Here is a 26100-nt window from a genome sequence, read left to right as displayed (position 1 = left end):
ATTGTAATTTATTTAAACGTACCTATAGCAACGACGAAATTGCAGTAGCCGTGCCGTTGTTTATCTTTGCGTATGGAGAGTCTCTGTCTTGTGGCGAGCATAGAGGAGGCACAGTTGCTTGAGTGATGAAAGAGTGCGGAAGTGTTTGTAGAGCGCTGCGCAGAGGCGGTGTGCAACTATGCTCGCACCAGAATAGACGCGCCTCATTAGTTAACCCACGAGTATTGAGAGGACGGTAGGAGTGGACACGCAGAGGAAAGCTGTAGTTCCAACTATTTCCCGTCTCATAAAATTCCGTGGCTCTGGAAACGAATCGTGGTTCTCAACCAGCAGCAGTTCAGCATTGTCGTCCGCACAGCTACAACATTGTAAGACTGTTAACTGACGAGACACTGGACTCGCATTCGGAGGGCGACGGTTCAATCCCGCCTCCGGCCATACTGATTTAGGTTTTCCATGACTTCCCTAAATCTCTCCAGGCAAGGGCCGGGATGGTTCCTTTCAAAGGGCACGGCCGACTTCCTTCCCCGTCCTTCCCTAATCCGATGAGACCGATTACCTAGCTGTCTGGTCTCCTTCCCCAAACCAACCAACCAACCTGTTAACTGACGGAGTGTAACTAATATTGTACAGGCAACGGCCTTGCCTCAGTGGATACTCCGGTTCCCTTCAGATCGCCGGAGTTAAGCGCTGTCGGGCACTTGGATGGGTGACCATCTGGGCCGCCATGCGCTGTTACCATTTTTCGGGGTGCACTCAGCCTCGTGATGTCAATTTGGGAGCTACTTGACCGAATAGTAGCGGCTCCGGTCAAAGAAAAACGTCGTAACGAACTGGAGAGCAATGTGCTAACCACACGCCCCTCCTAGCCGCATCCTTATTTGAGGATGACACGGCGGTCGGATGGTCCCGATGGGCCACTTGTGGCCTGAAGACGGCGTGCTTATTATACAGTGGCATTCCTTTCGCCAACTTTGACTAACTTTCTTGAATAATAACCTGCAATAGTGAAAACTTGTAGGGCACATGTGTTGTCATTATCCTCAGATATTATTACCTGGCAATGTCCCTTTCCTTTCCATGCAATCACTGAATGTCGTAAAAATATCAGTATTGATCAACTATTTACTACCAAATTTGTTTGTTTGCTAATGACCAGATTCAATCTAAATTTTGCTGTCTCAGTAACTGTTCATTCTTGCACTGCATAACAGAGGCTTAACACATTTGCAATTTTGAGTATTAACTTCATTCACTTAAAGCAACGTAATATTTCACTGGCAAAATCAATAACTAAAAATACAGCACAAATTAAGAGTGCACAATTCATTTACTCTGTATTTAGCTTAGTGAGTGACTTCTGCTGGCTTGGTACATACTTTATTGTTCTTATTTTTAAAATAAAATCAGTTGCTCATTTCCTTGGAGTAAATTCAATTTAATCTTTCAATAATTAAAAGTAATTTTCCAATTTCTGTATGCAGTTACGCAGAGGCTACTAAACCTTCTGTTTCCACACCTGTGATTATTTGCTTAATTTTCTTTGCCGATACCTTTCTTAGGATTTTGGATAGTCATTGCGCTAGTGAGATGGCGACTGTTTAATTATACTTTCTCTGCTAATCAGTATTTCTGGTATTAAATACTATGTGGTACCCTTCCCCCACCCCCCCACCCCCATGTCGTTCGTGAGCGATTGCACTGTATTCCACCAATTTCAAAATTATTATCAGTACTTAAATTATGCTTAGAACAGATTCTTTTATCAGAATGGTCTGTTGTACACTTTCTTCCTACTAAATTCAGTTATTTTCCTTCGGTAACGACAGTCTTACTCACTATAAAATGTCAACAGGGATATGCTATCATGGTCATTTATATAGCAATCCAATAGGTCGATTAGAAAGGGGGAGGTTGCAAGAACAAAATGGATTCACACTTATTACGGACAGAAACTGAACTAAACTTGGTGCAAGTGTTGCTTACTGACTGGGAAGAATCACTAGTGGGGTAAGAACCTTCTGTCAAAGTAGTCACGGGAAGTGGGGGGGGGGGGGGGGGGGGGAGACCTGAAAAAAGTGTAACTCATCACACACAAAGACTCGGACCTCTTTCAACCAGTATCTGAGAATGAGAGCAGTTAACCACTTGCAACAAACTGTAAGTAGGCAATTTAGGTTTTTATATTGGTAACGCCACGTAGCGCTCTGTATGAAAATCACTGGCTGTGCTGTGTGCAGTCGGTGGCTGGGTGGCATTGTTGTAATATTCGCTATTGTAGTGTTGGGCAGTTGGCTGTTAACAGCGCGTAGCGTTGCGCAGTTAGAGGTGAGCCGCCAGCAGTGGTGGATGTGGGGAAGTGAGATGGCGGATTTTTGAGAGCGGATGATCTGGACGTGTGTCCATCAGAAACAGTACATTTGTAAGAATGGATGTCATGAACTGCTATATACATTATGACTTTTGAACACTATTAAGGTAAATACATTGTTTGTTCTCTATCAAAATCTTTCATTTGCTAACCATGCCTATCAGTAGTTAGTGCCTTCAGTAGTTTGAATCTTTCATTTAGCTGGCAGTAGTGGCGCTCGCTGTATTGAAGTAGTTCGAGTAACGAAGATTTTTGTGAGGTAAGTGATTTCTGAAAGGTATAGGTTAATGTTAGTCAGGGCCATTCTTTTGTAGGGATTATTGAAAGTCAGATTGCGTTGCGCTAAAAATATTGTGTGTCAGTTTAGTGTTGATCAGAAGAGGTAAAGAGTGAAATGTCTGAGTACGTTCAGTTCTGCTCAGCTGTTTGAAAATCAAATAACGTAAGGGATTTACCAGCACAGTAATTCAATAATTTTTCTAAGGGGACGTTTAAAAACTTTACACATCAAAATGGAAATGAAGTCCCATGCTTCTTGACAGAGCGTAGGACAACGATGCGGAAGAGCCGCACCGTCGTACTTGACAAGGTCCTAATGGAGGTGGTTTGCCGTTGCCTTCCTCCGACCGTAAGGGGACGAATGATGATGATAATTACGATACAACAACACCCAGTCATCTCGGGGCAGGGCAAAATCCCTGACCCCCGCCGGGAATCGGACCCGCGACCCCGTGGTCGGGAAGCGAGAACACTACCGTGACACCACGAGCTGCGGCCTTCACACACACACACACACATCAAAAAAAGTTTTGCATCACCTCGGTTCCGAGAGTCCAAGAACATGTACAGAAAATTGGAATACAGATCAACATAAACATCATTTCCGCCCATTTTATTGCTCATGAAAACCACACATTGCTTGTTGTACCACTACACAGCGAAACCTTCAGAGGTGGTGGTCCAGATTGCTGCACACACAGGTATCTGTAACACCCAGTAGCATGTCCTCTTGCATTGATGCTTGCCTGTATTCGTCGTGGCGTACTATCCACAAGTTCGTCAAGGTACATTTGGTCCAGATTGTCCCACTCCTCAACGGTGTAGATCCCTCAGAGTGGTTGGTGGGTCACGTATTCCCTAAACAGCCCTTTCAAATCTGTCCCAGGAATGTTCGATAGAGTTCCTGTCTGGAGAACATGCTGGCCACTCTAGTCGAACGATGTCGTTGTCCTAAAGGAAGTCATTCACAAGATGTGCACGACAGGGGCACGAATTGTCCACGAAGACGAATGCCTTGCCAAAATTCTGCCGATATGGTTGCACTATGGGTCGGAGGATGGCATTGACGTATCGTACAGCCGTTACGACACCTTCCATGACCATCAGCCGCGTATATCGGTCCCGCATAATGTCACCCCAAAACAGCAGGGAACCTCCACCTTGCTGCACTCGCTAGCCGGGTTGCCTCCAAACACGTCTCCGACAATTGTCTGGTTGAAGGCATATGCAACACTCATCAGTGAAGAGAACTTGATGCCAATTCTGAGCGGTCCATTCGGCATGTTGTTGGGCCCATCTGTACCGCGCTGCATGGTATCGTGGTTGCAAAGATGGACCTCGCCATGGACATCGGGAGTGACGTTGCTCATCATGCAGCCTATTGCGCACAGTTTGAGTCGTAGCATGACGTCCTGTGGCTGCACGAAAAGCGTTATTCAACATGGTGGCGTTGCTGTCAGATTTCCTCCGAGCCATAATCCGTAGGTAGTGGTCATCCACTGCAGTAATAGCCCTTGGGCGGCCTGAACGAGGCATGTCATTGACAGTGTCTGTCTCTCTGTATGTCTTCCATGTCCGAACAAAATCACTTTGGTTCACTCCCAGACACCTGGACACTTCCCTTGTGGAGAGCCCTTCCTGGCGCAAAGTAACAATGCGGACGCAATAGAACCGAGGTATTGACCGTTTAGGCATGGTTGAACTACAGACAACACGAGCCGTGTACCTCCTTCCTGGTGGAATGACTGGAACTGATCGGCTGTTGGACGCCCTCCGTCTCATAGGCGCTGCTCATGCATGGTTGTTTACATCTCTCGGCGGGTTTAGTGACATCTCCGAGAAGTCAAAGGGACTGTGTCTCTGATACAATACCCACAGACAACGTATATCTTCAGGAGTTCTGGGAACTGAGGTGATGCATTTTTTTTTATTTGTGTAATTTTAAACCTTCAACAAGGTTTTCTCGCTGACACCCTCAACGAACTGACGAATGGAATAAAAGTTTATCGCTTATCACATTTTAGCTGTTGATGCTGTAAAACCTTGGAAATCCCCTGCAATACCCGCAGGACAGGACAGATAGTTTAATTTGTGGAAAGCGGCCAAAATGAGTGGCTATCAGTTGCACTCGAACATACTACTTTATTCATTTGACAAATATTAGAAGAGTAAAGAAAACATTAAAAACAGAGCAAGCCAAACATTAATTTTAGAACTTAATTCCCGGCTAAATGCGCCATTCAATCTCACGCCTCAAGGGAAAAACAACTTTAATTTAAAATTGGCTAGAAGTCATACATGAACAAACAACAAGGACAAATAAGAAAAGGCAGCACATCAAACGGTACTCAGAAGTTTCCAAGGGTCAGCCTGGAATTCAAACACTAACGCTCGCTTAGGTGAGACAGGCAGTCGGCCCAACAATTCTCAATCTGACGGCAACCCAACCGACAGACAGTCAACGGACCAAGCGACAGGATAACTCCCGCTCCACCCGATCAGCACACGACAGGGAATTCAATGGAACAACACAGAAGGTATTGGCGCCTACAACGAATCACACATTCAGCTGTCAAACTACATGCTGTGCTGGACAGCCACAAGGCTGAAGATTCCGCTGGTGCACTTCAATTAAAAAATAATCAAGTTAAGTTAAGCTCCACAGGAGGGCGGCTAGAATTTCGCCAACTTGAAAACACAAGTTGTTGCTAGCGGGAATGTCCCAACAGCCCACAATGAAATTCAGACGACACAATGTGAACAGTTGGGGCTGGCTGGTAGATTAAGTAAAGGCTCAACTTTCGTGTCCGGGATCGGTGAGCCATGGACCTCGGAGGAATGGGAACCGCCGCTGACACTCCGACCGTGCGTGGACGCCGCCAGCGGCCCCGGCCAGACGCGCGCCATGGAGACTTCCTCGCTGCTCCATGTCAACCGACCAATTGTCCGCACATGGTACGACTGGAAACTATAAGCGCGAGGCCAAAGATAGTACAAGGGTGGGAATATCGATACATTCTGCTGCTGCGAATCGTGGAGAGAGAGGATAACAGCATAATCGCGATAACTGCGGGAGACTAATCACAGAATAACAACCAAGGTTTAATGCAAAGCATAACACGAGCCAGCCACGGCTGAACCTTAGCATCATATTTCTTTTCAGTAACTGTATTGCCAACATATTCCACAGACAGTATCCACATACGCCAGTGAGCCCAGCTACAAAATATTAAAATGGTACGACACATTGTCCAAGAGATAAGACGTCATAAACACTGAGCTGCATGGAAAAGTCCCCGCCTTAGCTGAGTGGTCAACGTGTCTGGCTGGCAAACAGCAAGCCCAAGTTCGATTCCCGGCCAGGTCTGAGATTTTCTCCGCTCGGGGACTGAATGTTGTATACTGTTGTAATCATAATTTCATCATCATCGACTAGCAAGTCAGTCAATGTGGCGTCAACTAAAAGACCTGCAACTCGGGAGCCTAACTTCCCCAAGCGAGGACTCCCGACCATCAATGCCATTTCGTTTGCGTTAAAAAGAGATTCCAGGGTGAAATTCGATAGAGATGCGGGTGAAATGTATGTACAAATATGTGAAATATATGTCTTTTTCGTATAAGGGTGAAGATGCAGCTATTACTCTCTTCCCAAACCATTGGATCGATTTCAGCAAAACTTGGTTTACGTGTTACTTACTATCAGGAAATAAATACTCGTACTGGGATGTGGGTGATGGACAGAGAAGGGTGGAGGAAGGGGAGGATATAGATAGGGAGAGGAGTGCATTGACACGGACAAGGAGGAGGAGCAGATGGACAGACGTCGATGGAACTGAGAGATGTCATCCGACATCCGCGCAGAACTGCTGCAGAAAGACAGCGAAGAGACAAATAGACAGGGAAAAAAATCCGTGGGGGTGACTAGTTATGAAGTACATAAACGGGAGCTCAACAAATTTATTTGCCTTTGATTGCTGCAGCTACCCTCGTTAACGATGACTGCACATGGCGTTGTGAATGCTAAGTGCATATTACAATCTGGAGAACCCTTTGACGACTCTAGTTAAGCTTCATCCCTCCTAATTACGTTCCACTGTAGACTCTTTTGAATTTATCTGCATATAAAAGAGATAGGACAAGCACTGACGTGCAGGACGTCGTGTGAAGATTTCCTTCAAATAATTCCTTGCCGTCCTTCTAATTAACCTATAAAGCCTTGGGAAATGAGTTCGGCATAGTGTTAGGGCCTTGGCTACAGTCTGTGTTGACAAAGGATAGGGATGATAGAAAACTAAGACACTACAGAGAGCAGAGATGCTCAGTCCTGAGGGCAATGGAAGAGAGAGAGAGTTTACGTCGTGTTCTTGCAAAAGAAACTATCTGTGATTCGCTTGAGGTATGTGGTTTCTATACAAAAATCTTTAAGTTATAATAGCCATTAGAACAAAATAAGACTAGCTTTTCTTTGCTACACACCCTCATCCGGTTTATTTTCTGTGGAACTGTTTGCAAAGTTCGTTGTTAAATAGTAGGTATTATATACATTAGTTTCTTTAGTAAAGTAAATAAGGAAATCAACCACTGTAAATCTTATTTATTAAATACTAGGGTTGTTCAATAAGTAATACCTCACATGTTTTTCTCAGAACATATATATTGTTGTTGTTGTTGTCTTCAGTCATGAGACTGGTTTGATGCAGCTCTCCATCCTACTCTATCCTGTGCAAGCTTCTTCATCTCCCAGTACTTACTGCAACCTACATCCTTCTGAATCTGTTTAGTGTATTCATCTCCTGGTCTCCCTCTACGATTTTTACCCTCCACGTTGCCCTCCAATGCTAAATTTGTGATTCCTTGATGCCTCAGAACATGTCCTACCAACCGGTCCCTTCTTCTTGTCAAGTTGTGCCACAAACTCCTCTTCTCCCCAATTCTATTCAATACCTCCTCATTAGTTATGTGATCTACCCATCTAATCTTCAGCATTCTTCTGTAGCACCACATTTAGAAAGCTTCTATTCTCTTCTTGTCCAAACTATCTATCGTCCATGATTCACTTCCATACATGGCTACACTTCATATAAATACTTTCAGAAACGACTTCCTGACACTTAAATCTATACTCGATGTTAACAAATTTCTCTTCTTCAGAAACGACTTCCTTGCTATTGCCAGTCTACATTTTATATCCTCTCTGCTTCGACCACCATCAGTTGTTTTGCTCCCCAAACAGCAAAACTCCTTTACTACTCATTTCCTAATCTAATTCCCTCAGCATCACCCAGCTTAATTCGACTCCATCCATTATCCTCGTTTTGCTTTTGTTGATGTTCATCTTATATCCTCCTTTCAAGACACTGTCCATTCCGTTCAACTGCTCTTCCGAGTCCTTTGCTGTCTCTGACAGAATTATAATGTCATCGGCGAACCTCAACGTTTTTATTTCTTCTCCATGGACTTTAATGCTCCTTTACTGCTTGCTCAATATACAGATTGAATATCATCGAGGACAGGCTACAACCCTGTCTCACTCCCTTCCCAACCGCTGCTTCCCTTTCGTGCCCCTCGACTCTTATAACTGCCATCTGGTTTCTGTACAAATTTTAAATAGCCCTTCGCTCCCTGTATTTTACCCCTGCCACCTTTAGAATTTGAAAGAGAGCATTCCAGTCAACATTGTCAAAAGCTTTCTCTAAGTCTACAAATGCTAGAAATGTAGATTTGCCTTTCCTTAATCTATTTTCTAAGATACGTCGTAGGGTCAGTATTGCCTCACGTGTTCCAACATTTCTGCGGAATCCAAACTGATCTTCGCCAAGGTCGGCTTCTACCAGTTTTGCCATTCGTCTGTAAAGAATTCGCGTTATTGTTTTGCAGCTGTGGCTTATTAAACTGATAGTTCGGTAATTTTCACATCTGTGAGCACCTGCCTTCTTTGGGATTGGAATTATTATATTCTTCTTGAAGTCTGAGGGTATTTCGCCTGTCTCATACATCTTGCTCACCAGACGGTAGAGTTTTGTCAGGACTGGCTCTCCCAAGGCCATCAGTACTTCCAATAGAATGTTGTCTACTCCCGGAGCCTTCTTTCGACTCAGGTCTTTCAGTCCTCTGTCAAACTCTTCACGCAGTATCTTATCTCCCATTTCGTCTTCATCTAAATCCTCTCCCATTACAGTAATATTGTCCTCAAGTACATCGCCCTTGTATAGACCCTCTATATACTCCTTCCACGTTTCTGCTTTCCCTCCTTTGCTTAGAACTGGGTTTCCATCTGAGCTCTTGATATTCATACAAGTGGCTCTCTTATCTCCATAGGTCTCTTTAATTTTCCTGTAGGCAGTATCTATCTTACCCCTAGTGAGATAAGCCTCTGCATCCTTACATTTGTCCTCTAGCCATCCCTGCTTAGCCATTTTGCACTTCCTGTCGATCTCATTTTTGAGACGTTTGTATTCCCTTTTGCCTGCTTCATTTATTGCGTTTTTATTTTTTCTCCTTTCATCAATTAAATTCAATATTTATTCTGTTACCCAAGGATTTCTACTAGCCCTCGTCTTTTTACCTACTTGATCCTCTGCTGCCTTCACTACTTCATCCCTCAGAGCTACCCATTCTTCTTCTACTGTATTTCTTTCCCCCATTCCTGTCAATTGTTCCCTTATACTCTCCCTGAAATTCTGTACAACCTCTGGTTCTTTCAGTTTATCCAGGTCCCATCTCCTTAAATTCCCACCTTTTTGCAGTTTCTTCAGTTTTAATCTACAGTTCATAACCAATAGATTGTGATCAGAGTTCACATCTGCCCCTGGAAATGTCTTACAATTTAAAACCTGGTTCCTAAATCTCTGTCTTACCATTATGTAATCTATCTGATACCTTCCAGTATCTCCGGGATTCTTCCATGTATACAACCTTCTTTTATGATTCTTGAACCAAGTGTTATCTATTAACCATACAGTAAAGCTGCATGCCCTCGCGAAAAATTACGACTTTAGTTTCCCCTTGCTTTCAGCCGTTCGCAGTACCAGCACAGCAAGGCCGTTTTGGTTAGTGTTGCAAGGCCAGATCAGTCAATCATCCAGACTGTTGCCCCTGCAACTACTGAAAAGGCTGTTGCCCCTCTTCAGGAACCACACGTTTGTCTGGCCTCTCAACAGATACCCCTCCGTTGTGGTTGCACCTATGGTACGGCCATCTGTATCGCTGAGGCACGCAGGCCTCCCCACCAACGGCAAGGTCCATGGTTCATGGGGGTAGATTTGTTAAGAGTTAGAATTTGGTGACAATATACATCAACAAGTCTTGTCCATGTCTTACTTTTCTACATAGTCTCCATCACGTTCTATGGCCGTACGCCAACGTTGTGGAAGAGCGTGTATTACCTGCTGGTAAAAGCTCTTGTTCTGTAGGCGTAGCCATGTTTTCTCTGCATGAGTGACACTCTCGTCATGTTCAAAGTGTGTTCCCCAATTCAGTGTGTTTCTACAATTCAGATGAAGCAGCCTTTCTTTGAATCTTGCGGTCCGCTGTGAGCATTCGTGGAAACCCATCATGGGCACCTCTTTGAATATCCGAGAGTCTCGATCACTGCAGACGCTCTTCCAATGCTGACCAACAACTGTAGAGCAAATTGTCGAGTAGTGATGCGCCTGTTGGCACGAATAATGGCATCCGCACCATTCAGCACGTCTGGAGCAGTGGCTGTAACAGGACGTCCCGAGTTATTAAAAAGGTACAGAAGTGATCTTCAAATGCCCCACTACTCCAACACTCTAGTATATTGTTTATGAAACTGCCTCCTACCATTGTACAAAAATTTACCACTCCACGAATTATTTTCCACATTCGACCTTGTTTTGGTCTTCATTGACTGGCTTTATTATGCAACCGGCTCAGTCAAGCATTTACAAATTGTGAAATTGACGTTTGTGTAAATTTTAGCTAAAGATTTAGTGAACTTTAACAGCATAAAATAAACAATTGCATCGTTGTATTAGTCAGGCTTTCTAACTACGAAACTACTGTTTTTTAACAGTTAAGTTTGGATTGAACTGTCAACGTAATTAGTTTTAAGGTACCCTCTACAAAAGTCGTTTTTTCATTCATTACCCTTACGTGCGCGTTTAAATTAATAATGTTAATGAAGTAGCCGACTGTGCTGGTGGTGTTACGGCCCAGTCAATAGAGGCCAAGAAAGGTGGAATATCGAGAACAGTTCGCGTAGTCGGAAATGCTTGTACGGTGGTAGCAGGGAATGCCACGAACAACATACTAGAAATCCTGACTGCTGAGGGATGGTGTGGTGATGGGGGTTTGACGTAACAGCAATTGGTGAGGTAGCTCTTCGTCAAAGATTTTCCGTTTGTAAAGAGAACAGGTAAGACAGAAACTATCAGTTTAAGGCACAGCGCCCTACCTAGCAAGACAAGGGATATGTGCCACAGTACTACACACGCTTCCGAGCACGGCGTTGTGGCCCTTGTTAGGTTAAGTGACGAAATTCCAACAGGCGGGATAACTGAGCAGAGTCCGCCCCCGGTAGCTGCGTGGTCAGCGCGACAAACTGTCAATCCTAAGGGCCCGGGTTCGATTCCCCGCTGGGTCTGAGATTTTCTCCGGTCAGGGACTGGATGTTGTGTTCTCCTAATAATCATCATTTCATCCCCATCGACGCGCAAGTCGCCGAAGTGGCGTCGAATCGAAAGACTTACACCAGGCGAGCGGTCTACCCGACGGGAGGCCCTCGTCACACGACATTATTTATTACTGAGCACAGACACACAATGTTGTAAAATTCAGGTTGTGGATCGAAACAGCGAGACATAATGGCAAGTGGTGCTTGATTACGTAATCATTTAAACTAACGGACTGGTGAAAATTATGTTCTTTACGTTCTTTGAAATTTCATAAGGCTGAATGCTGAAAGGATGATATGTTGTGTAAAAAAAGTTAAGTTAGAAGCAAATGTTCTTTTAAGAAAGCAAGAATGCTTAGCATTGTAACCAAAGCTGAACGCTCGCAGCCTTCAAAGCTGCCTGGAGAATTTGTGGAGCGGCCTGAGGTGGCGATTAGAAGAAGCAGACGTTTCTCTATGACGCCATATTCGTTCAAGAAATTTTATAAACAATGTGGCATCATCGTAAAACGTCTGCTTCCTCTAATCACACCCTCTAGCAGCTCCACAAATTCCCTGGATAGTTTTATTCACTCTGATGAAATTTCAAGAAACGTCATCTTCACCAGTCTGTAAGTTTAAATATATGATTAATGAAGCAACACTGGCCAGAATGCGCGGGTTCTGGATCCTTGTTCCGAGGTTATGTGGCAGGGACGACCTTGCAGTGTGTAACCGTGAATGTCACGTGATTTTTGTAATCATGACTGTCCAATACTCCAACCTCAGTCGCCCGTAGGAATTTGTTCTGTTATTTATCATTTCACTTGTTTATGAAATGATTTGTCTCTATGAAAAATATAAACACACTAAATTGTACAATATTTGATCTGAATCAGCCTTTAACTGTAGTTCCTCGTGTAGCTGACTAAGTCTTTTTCAAAATTCCATCTTCAACTGTAGCTCCACTTTTTTTAAAACTGGAGAGTAGCCACAAGTCACGCGTAACTTTCCTTTGTTAACTTGTTTCACTTGACAGACGCTAGTATCTTCAGATATTAAGTATCCACGGACCACACATTAAATATACCAAGTGTCCCTCCTAAGCGTCGTTAGGCGAATTTGCTCCAGCGTTTTGGCAGATATTAGCAATTTCGTTTCCGCACTGTATAGATGGAGCGGAAAACGAGGAACGAAGTGTTCGGATTAAACAGAGTGTACGACAGGGATGTAGTGTTTCTTCCCTACTGCTCGAAGAAGCAATGATGGTAATAAAAGAAAGGTTCAAAAGTGGGACTAAACTTCAAGGTGATAGGATATCAATGAACATCAGTAATAAGTTTTCTCATGACATTGCTATCCTGAGTGAAAGTGAAGAAGAATTGCACTATCTGCTGAATGGAAGGAACAGAGTAATAAGTACAGAAAATGGATTGAGAGCAAATCGAAGAAAGACGGTAGTAATAAGAAGTAGCAGAAATGAGAACAGAGAGAAACTTAATATCAGGATTGATGATCACGAAGTAGATGAAGTTAAGGAATTCTGCCACTTAGGCAGCAAAATAACCGATGACGGATGAAGCTTCAAATGGTTCAAATGATTGTGAGCACTATGGGACTTATCTGAGGTCATCATTCCCCCAGAACTTAGAACTACTTAATCCTAACTAACCTAAGGACATCACACACATCCATGCCCGAGTCAGGATTCGAACCTTCAACCGTATCGGTCGCACGGTTCCAGACTGAAGCGCCTAGAACCGCTCGGCTACACCGGCCGGCCGCGGACGAAGCAAGGAAGACATGAAAAGCGGACTATCACTGGCAAAAGGGGCATTGCTGACCAGGAGAAGTCTACTAGCATAAAACACAGATCTTAATTTGAGGAAGAAATTTCTGAGAATGTACGTTTAGAGCACAGGACTGAATGGTAGTGGAACATGGACTGTGGGAAACCCGGAAGAGAAGAGAATATAAGCATTTGAGTTGTGGTGCTGCAGACGAATGTTGAAAATTACGTGGGCTGATATGGTAAGGCATGAGGAGGTTTTGCGCAGAATCGGAGAGGAAAGAAATATATGGACGGCAATGGCAAGGAGAAGGACAGGATGATAGGACATCTTTTAAAATATCAGAGAATGACTTCCGCAGTAGGGAAGACAAATATTGGAATACATCCAGCAAATAATAGAGAAGGTAGGTAGCAAGTGGGCAACGGCCTTGCCGCAATGGGTACACCGGTTCCCGTGAAATCACCCAAGTTAAGCGCTGTCGGGCGTGGCCGGCACTTGAATGGGTGACCATCCAGGCCGTCAGGCGCTGTTGACATTTTTCGGGGTGCACTCAGCCTCGTGATGCCAATTGAGGAGCTACTCGACCGAATAGTAGGGGCTCCGCTCAAAGAAAACCATCATAACGACCGGGAGAGTGGTGTGCTGACCACACGCCCTCCTATCCGCATCCTCACCTGAGGATGACACGGCGGTCGGCTGGTACCGATGGGCCACTTGTTGCCTGAAGACGAAGTGCTGTTTTAGGTAGCAAGTGCTATTCTGAGGTGAAGAGGGTGGCATAAGAGTGGAATTCGTGGCGGGTTGCATGAAACTAGTCAGTAGACTGATGACGCAAAAAAAGATGGAATCAACCCAAACAGCACGTCTTTCATGTGACTCCCATTGTCAAAAGCGAGCGTCGGCTTATTTCCCGTCACAAACAAATTATTTTTAAAGCGGAATTTTACGTGCTCAATCGATGATCGTTCCAAAATTAGTCTAGTCTGACATTCGTTTCATCGCTGTGTATTAACAACGACAGTAAAACACGAAGAATGAGCAACAATTCAGCAGCGACTGAATAGCGCTACATGCCAGGTGGTAGCAGTCACTGCGGGCCAGAACTTTGCTGTCGCTGCCGTAGTAGTTGGTGGTTAGTCTTCCAGTTTTACTGTCCGTGTTAGTACACACCGACAAAACGAAGGTCGCACTAATTTGGAACCGCTCTATCGAATGCGAAAGTAAAATTCCTGTTCAATAATCATTTTGTTTGTACCTGGCCGTCGAACGGAAGACCTGACCAGCACCATTTTGATTCCAGCTACGCACTGCAGGAACGTAATTGCCAGCATATGCCTAAACATCAGAGAAAATGGGCCTGACGACTCTTACAAGGGAAACTCCCCGTCACAGCCCCCTCAGATCTATTGGTAAGATGGCCCAGTGGGTCTCCCGTCAAAACCTGAACACAGATCAGGTATGAAAACAGGAAGAAGATTTACTGAACTGTCAAAAAAGAAACAACAAACAGTGAGCGGTCCAAGCTCAGGATGTGCAACATCGAGCGAATTGCAGGAGTCACGCGGCCATGGTTGTGGGGTCACAGTGTTGGACCACAAAGTGGAAAACCTGTGTTCAGATCTCTGTCGTGTCCAATTTTTTTCACAAAATTATGAACTGCCCGTTTGGTCACTGACGTGTGTGTTCGCTCTTTTAAATTTTGTGTCTGTGTCGTGGTGTAACGTCCATTTGCAACAGCGAGATGTAAGGAAGGGACCTCCAGACGTACCACCACCAATTTGTTTTACACAAGCATCACATGACATGACTCTTGCGTTCCATATTGGAAGCTTTGACTCTTAAATTCCTTTATTGTAACACAGTTTAAACACGTTTATCTGTTGTTTTCATTTCTGTAAGAGGTCTATGCGGCATCTCGCCTGCTCTCACTATTGGTCAAATTTACCTTCAAAGTTAATATATTCTTACCACACGGCTCATATTCTATAACCAATGTATGGCATGAAAGCTGCCAAGACTACAGAAGGAGAACACTCACGTCAGTGACCGGCTGGAAAATTCATAATTTTGTCGGAAAAAAAGAGGCTCACGACGGATATTTGAACAGGGATCGACCGATTTATAGTCCAACACAGTGACCACACAAGTACGACGGCGTATCTCTTGGAGTTCGCTCAATGTTGCACATCTTGAGTCTGGACCGTTCACCGTTTCTATTTTGCTTCGTTTTTTACAGTTCACTGCATCTTCTTCCTGTTTTCATGCTTGATCTGTCTTCAGTTTTTGACGGGCTATCCACTGGCCATTTTACCACTCAACCTGAGCGCGGTAAGATAGGGAATTTCCCTTGTTAGAAGCGACACCCCATACATGCCCCAGCGCCGTCGTCAGACACGTATAAGGTGGGTCTGTACACTACGCAGACAATGATCGCAATCCCTAAATGACATTTTCCTTTTTCTCTTTTCCAAAATAATTTTTCAGGGCAGAGAAGTGTAGTACCTGATTCAATCAGACAGACAGCAGTGCCCGTCTGCAATAGCGTGTGCGTCACGAGTAACAAAATCTTGGAAAAGGAGTAGATATGATTTTACGGCCTATCGCCGGCGAGCATATGTGCTCTTTAGCTGAACCCTGTCCGGAAGAAACCGGTCGAGGAGAGCGCGACCTGGCGCGGACCCAGCTGAAGTGTGAGACTACAGGGCGCTTTGCACACAATATGTGCAAACGCTGGGCGCTTTCCAAAAGCTGTCTCGGCTACAATCAGCGACAAAAAAGGAATGTTTCGTGTGATATTGATGGCTGGGAGACCACTAGGGGCAGGTCCAGTCACCTTGCTGGGAGATGTTTTCTTCCTTCGTGCAAAACAGTCTGTTATCCTCGCGGAGTGTGAGAGATGAAGATAGACCATTGTGATGCGTACGTATCAAGTTACTGATGGCGCTGTGTGAGAGAAGAAAGACAATGAAAGCCGTTACTAGGGCTTAATCTATGAGGTCCAAAAATCACTCAGTTGATGTGTATTCGTCCCTTTCGATGGTGGTGAATCTGTAAGTCTGCACTTCTGACCTACGCCTACATCTACACACACATTCTGAAAGCCACCAAACGATTCGTGACAGAGGGTATCCTGTAGCACTACCAGGCACTTCCTTTCCCGTTCCACCCTCAAACAGAGCGAGGACAAAGTGGCTATCTATATGCCCCCGTATGAGCCTTAATTTCTTGCCCTTCAACTTACGCGAAATGTATGTTGGCGTCAGTAGAATCATTCTGCAGTCAGCTTCAAATGTTTTCTCAATGGCGTTCCTCGCCTAGAACGTCGCCTTCCCTCCAGGGATTCCCATTTCAGTTCCTGAAGCACCCCTGTAACACGTAGGTGTTGTTCGAACCCACCGATAACAAATGTAGCAGCACGCCTCTGAATTGCTTCGACCTCTTCCTTTAATCAGCCCTGAGGGAGACCCCAAACACTCGAGCAATACTCACGAATATATCGGACTAGTGTTCTGTATGCGGTCTCCTTTACAGATGAACTACACTTTCCCAAAATTCTCCCAATAAAATCCTTCCTGCTACCATCATCACATATTCGATCCATTTCACAACGCCCTGCAACGTTACTCCCAAATACTGAAACGATGTGTGTTACAAAGGATACTACTAACGTGTTGTCGTTTTTGTGGTCTTCAGTCCAGAGACTGGTTTGATGCAGCTCTCCATGCCACCCTATCCTGTGCAAGCTTCTTCATCTCCCAGTACCTACTGCAACCTACATCCTTCTGAATCTGCTTGGTGTATTCATCTCTTGGTCTCCCTCAGCGATTTTCACCTCCACGCTGCCCTCCAATACTAAATTGGTGACTGCTTGATGCCTCAGAACGTGTCCTACCAATCTATCCCTTCTTCTAGTCAAGTTGTGACACAAACTCCTCTTCTCCCCAATTCCATGCAGTACCTCCTCATTAGTTACGTGATCTATCCATCTGATCTTCAGCATTCCTCTGTAGCACCACATTTCTAAAGCCTCTACTCTCTTCTTGTCTAAACTATTTATCGTCCATGTTTCACTTCCATACATGGCTACACTTGATACAAATACTTTCAGAAAAGACTTCCTGACACTTAAATCTATGCTCGAGGTCAACAAATTTCTCTGCTTTAGAAACTCTTAGAATGCCATTGCCAGTCTACATTTTATATCCTCTCTACTTTGGCCATCATCAGTTATTATGCTCCCCAAATAGCAAAACACATCTACTACTTTAAGTGTCACATTTCCGAATCTAATTCACTCAGCATCATCTGATTTAACTCCACTACATTCCATTATCCTCGTTTTGCTTTTGTTGATGTTTATCTAATATCCTCCTTTCAAGACACTGCCCATTCCGTTCAACTGCTCTTCCAGGTCCTTTGCTGTCTATGACAAAATTACAAAGTTATCGGCAAACCTCAAAGTTTTAATTTCTTCTCAATGGATTTTAATTTCTACTCCAAATTTTTCTTTTGTTTTCTTTACTGCTTGCTGAACATACACATTGAATAACATCGGGATAGGCTACAACCCCGTCTCACTCTCTTCCCAACCACTGCTTCCCTTTCATGCCCCTTGACTCTTTTAACTGCCATCTCTTTTCTGTGGAAATTGTAAATAGCCTTTCGTTTCTTGTATTTGATCCCTAACACCTTCAGAATTTGAAAGAGAATATTCCAGTCAGCATTGTCAAAAGCTTTCTCTGAGTTCACAAATGCTAGAAACATAGGTTTGCCTTTCCTTAATCTATCTTCCAAAGTAAGTCGTAGGGTCAGTATTGCCTCACGTGTTACAACATTTCTATGGAGTGCAAACTGATCTTCCCCGTGGTCGGCTTCTACCAGTTTTTCCATTCGTCTGTAAAGAATTCGTGTTAGTATTTTGCAGATGTGACTTATTAAACTCATTATTCATTAATTTTCACACCTATCAACACCTGATTTCTTTGGGGTTGCAATTATTATATTCTTCATACAATTATATACAACCGCTCGCTCACAGAAAGATCCATACCTGAAGACTGGAAAATTTGTTCATGTTGCACCAATTCCCAAAAAGATAAGTGGGAGTAATCCGCAGAAATACAGGTCCATATCACTAACGTCGATTTTCAGTAGGGTTTTGGAACATATGCTGTATTCAAACAATATGAAGTACCTCGAAGAAAACGATTTATTGACACGTAGTCAGCACGGACTGAGAAAATATCGGTCTTACGAAGCACAACTAGCCCTTGATACTCATGAAGTAATGAGTGCTCTCGACTGGGGATGTCGAATTGATTCCATATTTTTAGATTTCCAGAAGGCTTAGATAAGATGTCTGGATGGTGCGGAAAATGACAATTGACCCTGAATAAAGAAAAGTGTGAAGCAATTTACGTGAGTACTAAAAGAAATCCGCTAAATTTCGATTACGCTATAAGTCACACAAATTTGAAGGCTGTAAATTCAACTAAATATTTATGGATTACAGTTACAAATACCCTAACTTGGAACGATCATCTAGATAATGTTGTGGGTAGAGTCAACCAAAGAATGTGATTCATTGGCAGAACACTTAAAAGGTGCAACGGGTCTACTAAAGAGACTGATTACACCACGATTGTCCGCCCTACTCTGGAGTATTGCTGTGCGGTATGGGATCCGCATCAGATGGGACTGACGGATGACATCGAAAAAGTACAAAGAAGGGCAGCTAGTTTTGTATTATCGTAAAGTAGGGGAGATAGTGCCACAGACGTGATACGTGAATTGGAGTGGCTATCATCAAAACAAAGGCGTTTTGGGATCTTCTCATGAAACTTCAATTTTCTTCTCTGATTGCAAAAACATTCTGTTGGCACCCACCTACATAGGGAGAAATGATCATCATGGTAGAATAAGAGAAATCAGGCTGGCACAGAAAAATTTAAGTGCTCTTTTTTCCTGTGCACCGTTCGAGAGTGGAACGGTAGAGAGAGAGCTTGAAAGTAGTCCACTGAACCCTCTGCCAGGCACGTTATTGTGAATAGCAGAGTAATCACGTAGATGTCTAACGGTATTTCGCCTGTCTCATATATCTTGCTCACCAGATGGTAGAGCTTTGTCAAGGCTGGCTCTCCCAAGGCTATCAGTAGTTCTAATGAAATGTTGACTTCTCCTGGGGCCTTGTTTCGACTTAGGTCTTTCAGTGCTCTGCCAAACTCGTCACGCAGTATCATATCTCCTATTTCATCTTCATTTACGTCCTCTTCCATTTCCACAATATTGCCCTCCAGTACATCGCCCTTGTATAGACCCCTATATACTCCCCTCCACCGTTCTGCTTTCCCTTGTTTGCGTGTAATTGGTTTTCCATCTGAGCTCTTTATATTCATACAGGTGGTTCTTTTTCCTCCAAAGGTATCTCTATTTTTCCTGTAGGCAGTATCTATCTTACCCACAGTGATACATACCTCTACATCCTTATACTTGTCCTCTAGCCATCCGAGCTTAGCCATTTTGCACTTCCTGTCGATCTCGTTTTAGAGACGTTTGTGCTCCTTTTTGCCTGTTTCATTTAGTGCATTTTTATATTTTCTCCTTTCATCAGCTAAATTGAATATCTCTTCTGTTACCCAAGGAATTCTAATAGCCCTTGTCTTTTTACTTACTTGATCCTCTGCTGCCTTCTCTATTTCATGTCTCAAAGCTACCCATTATTCTTCTACTGTATTTCTTTCCCCCGTTCTTGTCAATCGTTCCCTAATGTGTTCTCTGAAACTCTCTACAAGCTCTAGTTCTTTCAGTTTATCCGGGTCCCATCTCCTGAAATTACTACCTTTCTGCAATTTCTTCAGTTTTAATCTCTAGTTCATAACCAATAAATTGTGGTCAGAGTCCACATCCTTGAAGACCATGTCCACCCCTACATGTAGTTTGTTTCCATTCGTCACGTTGGCATCTGCCAGCAGGACAATGGAACGTCTCACGCGGCTCACGGTGTTTGTGTCTGGTTTGGAGGGCACCGGGGTGAGTTCACCCCACTCCACATTTAAACCCATTTGAGAATCTGTGGCACCATCTCGATCGTGCCGTTCACTCCTTGGATCCTCAGCCGAGAAACCTAGCGCAGCCGCCCACGGCGCTGAAGTCTGCATGATTCCACAAAACTATCGGTATCTTCCTGACCTTATTTGACTCTCCTCCTGCACGCCCGCGCTGCAAAACACGGTTATTCAGATTAATGTGACTGGTCATTGTGTTACTAAATTATCAATCAGATTTTGTTTATAATGACAGGGAGTAACGTGTTAATAACAGGCTATCACTACATAGTCGAAACCAGTTACTACCAACTTTTAGGAAATATTTGAGTAACTACAAAGAGCTGAATTACTTCGTGTGTCATTGGTTTCACGCCGAATGATCGACTAGCGAACCGGTTGTTCTCTAGCCAGTTCAGTTCAAGGAGGAAACGAACTGTCAAATTGGAGGAAAGTGCAGTGTACGTCCAAAATCTCGACTCTGCGAGCTGTTCAGCTTATAAGTAGTATAATTTCATTTGTCGAATGTTAAGAATGTTTGGCACGCTGTTCAAAAGAAAGAAATAATTAAATTTTGAATAATAAAGAACATTAACAATTTAATGTGTGATTTTTTTATTTTCTATTTTGTCTAATACAATGTACGTAATAAACAATAAATAGCATCCCTATAAACGATGAAATTTATTACTATAGTAAAACAGAGGTTTAAACTGATTATTAGTTCCATTAAAGTTCTACCGTATCTTCCTTCGTCGTCGGCGTTGTCATTGTTGCCGTGAGGCACCGTTATACCAAGTGGAAAGGCGCGTCGATCTTAGAGCATGAGATATGGTAATCTTAAGTCATTGACAACACACAACGATCACGGTAGCACCTGATTCCAGATTAGCTGAAGTAGTTAGGATCTACAAACTACCCCCTCTTGACCAGGTCCCCAAAACTTAACTCGTAACGAGATCCCTTCGAAGCAAATTGTCATAACGATCGTCTATAAAGGCTTCGTACAACGATAAGAAATGTTATGAGTTTGTGGAATAATAACAGATACGACGAAACTGTCTTGTTTCTTCTGTTTTATTTAACGTAAATTTGTTCACAGTTTTATTTTGCATTCACTACTCATTCACACTCTGATGTGGAGTATATGCGAGTGCCTGAACCCTAACTCCCAATTTCCATAGAAACCCTTTGATAAACAGTTTTGGTTGCTCGATACCAACAGTCGATGATAATGATACAGTTTTTCTCCTTTTCATAAATTGGAGCCCGCTCTCCGCGATATAATAAAAAAAAAACGGTCTCAATACCGCGTCCCTCGTAAGATGCGTATAGATTTGTCCCGGAATTGACCGCCCTGTAGGTGTACTCAATTTAATGACCACATTTCGCTATCCGCAATTTCGTGTAACAAAATGTCCTTCGTCGATGTAAAGCAAAACACCTCAATATGCCCAATTTTACCTCTTCTTATAGGATCGGCTACCCTACTCATTAATTTACTACATATTATTTCCAATAACACTAAAAACAGGTATCGCCGTTATATTTTAATTGTATTCAAAAGCATGTTATTATTATTATGACCAACCAAATCGTAACAAATCGCGCGGCGTGCGTTTTAACGATAGCTTTACACTCGCCCAGCCTTTATTCATGCAATATTATAAATAAATATGCAGACAGGACCGAAAGATCGATATCTCTACCGTAACCAATAGAGGCAAATACGCTATTCAATTTCCGTTACATCTATCTTGACTCGTATTGTTACAAAGTTACAGCTACTTCTCTGCTGGGACGACAGAAACAGTTGAAGACGCTAGGTTGATGGACATTTTGAGAAAATTCTGTGTTCTGTTGCATTCATTTGAAAAACATGAAAAAATTCCACTTACCCACAAAAGTGTAAATGTTATTATTGTGTATCCAGATCGTTACGACTCCTCACATTAAACCGTATGTAAGTGGCGAAATGAAAGTAGTTTTAAAATAGTAATATAAATTTGATTTTGTTTCCCTGTAATTAATATTACACTTGATTTAAAGAAAGCTGACTAAAGCCCATAAACTCTATACAAATTTCTGAGTAGAATGACATGACAAAAATTAAATTTTTAATATTGTTTACACAGATGGTAATTATAATAAATGGACAGTACATTATAATGTGCCCGATTTATGACGTTCCGTATCGCCAAACGTTTGTTTTCGAGCAGAATGCAATTTACCAAATCATGAAGATGGTTTAGATCCTTTTGTGCTACTATACGAAAGCAATGTAGGGCTTTCGTCGAGTTCCAAATTCAGTAAGCATGCTATCAAACCTCATACCTCAGTTATTGTGGCATTTTTCCATTTTTTCTTTGTGTTGGACAATGTAACAGCTTGTTTGGATATAAATCACTTAGTTCATCGATTTGTTTCATTAATAATTATTTGAAGTAGTGCTGCAGTGAAATATAAATTCAAATATTCAGTTGCTGAAAATCACACTGGTGGCATGAGCTCTGGTCCAGGCACCTCGAGAAACGGATATGGTAGCGGCTTTACCGTTTCAGGTGCAATCACGTCTGTGTATCAGCTGAAGGCATAAAATATTAAAATGAGTCCGTGATCACATTTTGATACTTTATTTTACAGGTCCGTCTTGATCACACAAACTTTTGAATTTCAGTATGGTTCAAATGGCTCTGAGCACTATGGGACTTAACATATGTCATCAGTCCCCTAGAACTTAGAACTACTTAAACCTAACTAACCTAAGGACATCACACACATCCATGCCCGAAGCAGGATTCGAACCTGCGACCGTAGCGGTCCTGCTGTTCCAGACTGAAGCGCCTAGAACCGCTCGGCCACACCGGCCGGCGAATTTCTGTATTACCGGTTTCGGCTACTGCCCTCTTCAGATCTGTTATGAACAAAAAAAAGGGTGTAACCTACTAAGTTCAGAATGAGATTTTCACTCTGCAGCGGAGTGTGCGCTGATATGAAACTTCCTGGCAGATTAAAACTGTGTGCCCGACCGAGACTCGAACTCGGGACCTTTGCCTGGAAACATCCCCCAGGCTGTGGCTAAGCCATGTCTCCGCAATATCCTTTCTTTCAGGAGTGCTAGTTCTGCAAGGTTCGCAGGAGAGCTTCTGTAAAGTTTGGAAGGTAGGAGACGAGGTACTGGCAGAAGTAAAGCTGTGAGTACCGGGCGTGAGTCGTGCTTCGGTAGCTCAGTTGGTAGAGCACTTGCCCGCGAAAGGCAAAGGTCCCGAGTTCGAGTCTCGGTCGGGACACAGTTTTAATCTGCCAGGAAGCTACTAAGTTCAGTTTGCTGACGCAAAATTTATAAAAGGCCTGGTGCTACAGAAGAAAGATAAAAAGTATTTACATGATTAATAGCCATGTATACCAGCTATTTACATGATTAACAACCATGTATACTGGCTATACATATAATAAGATATTCTGATGTAGTGTCAACATCAAACTAAACATGGCTGGCCGCTGTGGCAGAGCGGTTCTAGGCGCTTCAGTCCGGAACCACGCTGCTGCTACGGTCGCATGTTCGAATCCTGCCTCGGGCATGGATGTGTGTGATGTCTTTAGGTTAGTTAGGTTTACGTAGTTCTAAGTTCTAGGGGACTGATGACCTCAGGTGTGAAGTCCCATAGTGCTTACACCCTTTTGCACTAAACATGTAGGTACGTAGTACATCTACATCTACATGGTTACTCTGCAATTCACACTTTAGTGCCTGGCAGAGGGTTCATCGAACCATTTTCATACTACTTCTCTACCGTTCCACTCACGAATGGCGCCTAAATCTTTCCGTTCGAGCTCTGATTTATTATGATGATCATTGCTCCCTACATAGGTGGGTCACAACAAAATATTTTCGCATTCGGAAGAGAAAGTTGGTGATTGAAATTTCGTAAATAGATCTCGCCTTTGTTTCAGTGACGGCCACCCCAACTCGCGTATCATATCAGTGACACTCTCACCCCTATTGTACGATAACAGGAAACGAGCTGCCCTTCTTTGCACTTTTTCTATGTCCTCTGTCAATCCTACCTGGTAAGGATCCCACACCGCGCAGTAATATTCCAGCAGAGGACGGACAAGTGTAATGTAGGCTGTCTCTTTAGTGGGTTCTGCCAACAAAGCGCAGTCTTTGCTTCGCGTTCTCCACACTATTATCTATGTGGTCTTCCCAATTTAAGTTGCTCGTCATTGTAATTCCTAGGTATTTAGTCGAATTGACAGCCCTTAGATTTGTGCGATTTATCATAAACTCAAAATTTATCGGATATCTTTTAGTACCCCTGTGGATGACCTCGCACTTTTCTTTGTCTAGTGCCAATGGCCACTTTTCGCACCATACAGAAATTCTCTCTAGATAATTTTGTAATTGGATTTGATCGTCTGATGATTTTACTAGACGGTAAATTACAGCGTCATCTGCAAACAATCTGAGGGGCCTGCTCAGATTATCACCTAGATCATTTACGTAAATCAGAAACAGCAGAAGGCCTGTGACACTACCAGATATCACTTCTGTTCTACTCGATGATTTACCGTCTATCACTACGAACTGTGACTTCTCTGAGAGGAAATCACGAATCCAGCCACAGAACTGAAACGATACTCCATATGCACGCAATTTGATTAATAGTCGCTTGTGAAGAACGGTATCAAAAGCCTTCTGGAAATCTAGGAATATGGAATCGATCTGTGATCCCTTGTGACAGCACTCATTACTTAATGGGAATAAAGAGCTAGCTGTGTTGCACAAGAACGATATTTTCTGAATCCGTGTTGGTTATGTGTCAATAAGTCATTTTCTTCAAGGTGATTCATAATGTTCGAGTACAGTATATGCTTCAGAATCCTACTGCACATTGAGGTCAGTGATATGGGTCTGTAATTGAATGGGTTACTCTTATTTCCTTTCTTAAAGTGCTAGTGATGTTCAGAATGCGTCTGGTATTCATACAAAAAACAGACTTGAAGCCAGCACAGGGCAATATATCTAGGGTACGAGATTAACTAGCATCGCAAATGTAATGGTAAACGTAATCATTGATTAAAATTACTTCACTTGGCAAAACGAGAATCTCAGAAGAAAATATGTACAGACATACTATACGTGGAGTTATATCCATATTTAAATTCCACACAAAAAGTGCAAATACTAATAATGTGAAGTTCCAAGCGTGGCAAAGTAAAACACACAAAGCCAGTACAAAAAGTTAAAGAATAAAATCACGTCTATAAATCGAAATCTTCGAACATGACAAAACAATTGACGTAACCGTAAGTGGAAGGTAATTAAAGAAACGGTACTATTAATTAAAAAATCCATAGTCAGTAATATATCGGAAATGGGATCTCAATGGTGGCGCCTCGTGCCTTCTCTGTATGACGTACGTGTTTACCTGTGGCGGAACTTGCGGAGGAAGGCCCAGTCTTCTCATCGCCGGCGGCCGCACGCCAACTCGCTGGGGCGCTCCACGCTGCTGAGACTAGTAGATTTCTGAACACATCAGAATCAGCATTCGGGTTAAACTCATTCTGTTCATTCAGCAGTAATTAAGGTTGCCGTTTTCTGTGTACGAAAATCTCCATTTCCTCGAGTAGATTCAGTAACTGCCCCTTAGGCGCCCTATGCAACACATTCATGTTATTCTCTAAGTTTCCTGCCGACTGTTTTTCTCTGCCCAAATGTGTACCAAAAGCGCTGTTATTTTGTTTATACGTATGCTATCTAAAAGCCAACGGCATTACCGAATTGATAACACTGGTTCCCGTCAGATCACCGAAGTTAAGCGCTGTCGGGTTGGGCTAGCACTTGGATGGGTGACCATCCGGTCTGCCGAGCGCTGTTGACAAGCGGGGTGCACTCGGCCCTTGTGAGGCAAACTGAGGAGCTACTTCGTTGGGAAGTAGCGGCTCCGGTCTCGGTAACTGTCGTACGGCCGGGAGAGCGGTGTGCTGACCACA

At 43.3% G+C, this 26100-nt stretch overlaps 1 protein-coding gene and 1 non-coding gene across 3 annotated transcripts in view; both read left to right on the top strand.

Annotated features, from left to right (window-relative positions):
- The window catches only part of LOC124802826, a 361534-nt gene that overhangs the window by 61864 nt on the left and 273570 nt on the right, over positions 1 to 26100 (top strand). The gene's annotated exons all lie outside the window — the stretch shown is intronic.
- Trnas-cga lies at positions 23320 to 23393 on the top strand. The gene has a single exon. It is a non-coding gene; the product is annotated as a tRNA-Ser (tRNA).

Source organism: Schistocerca piceifrons, chromosome 6, assembly GCF_021461385.2.
Source record: "Schistocerca piceifrons isolate TAMUIC-IGC-003096 chromosome 6, iqSchPice1.1, whole genome shotgun sequence".
Classification (NCBI taxonomy): domain Eukaryota; kingdom Metazoa; phylum Arthropoda; class Insecta; order Orthoptera; family Acrididae; genus Schistocerca; species Schistocerca piceifrons.
Note: the sequence above shows the minus strand (reverse complement) of the source record. Positions and strands in the feature narration are given on the sequence as shown.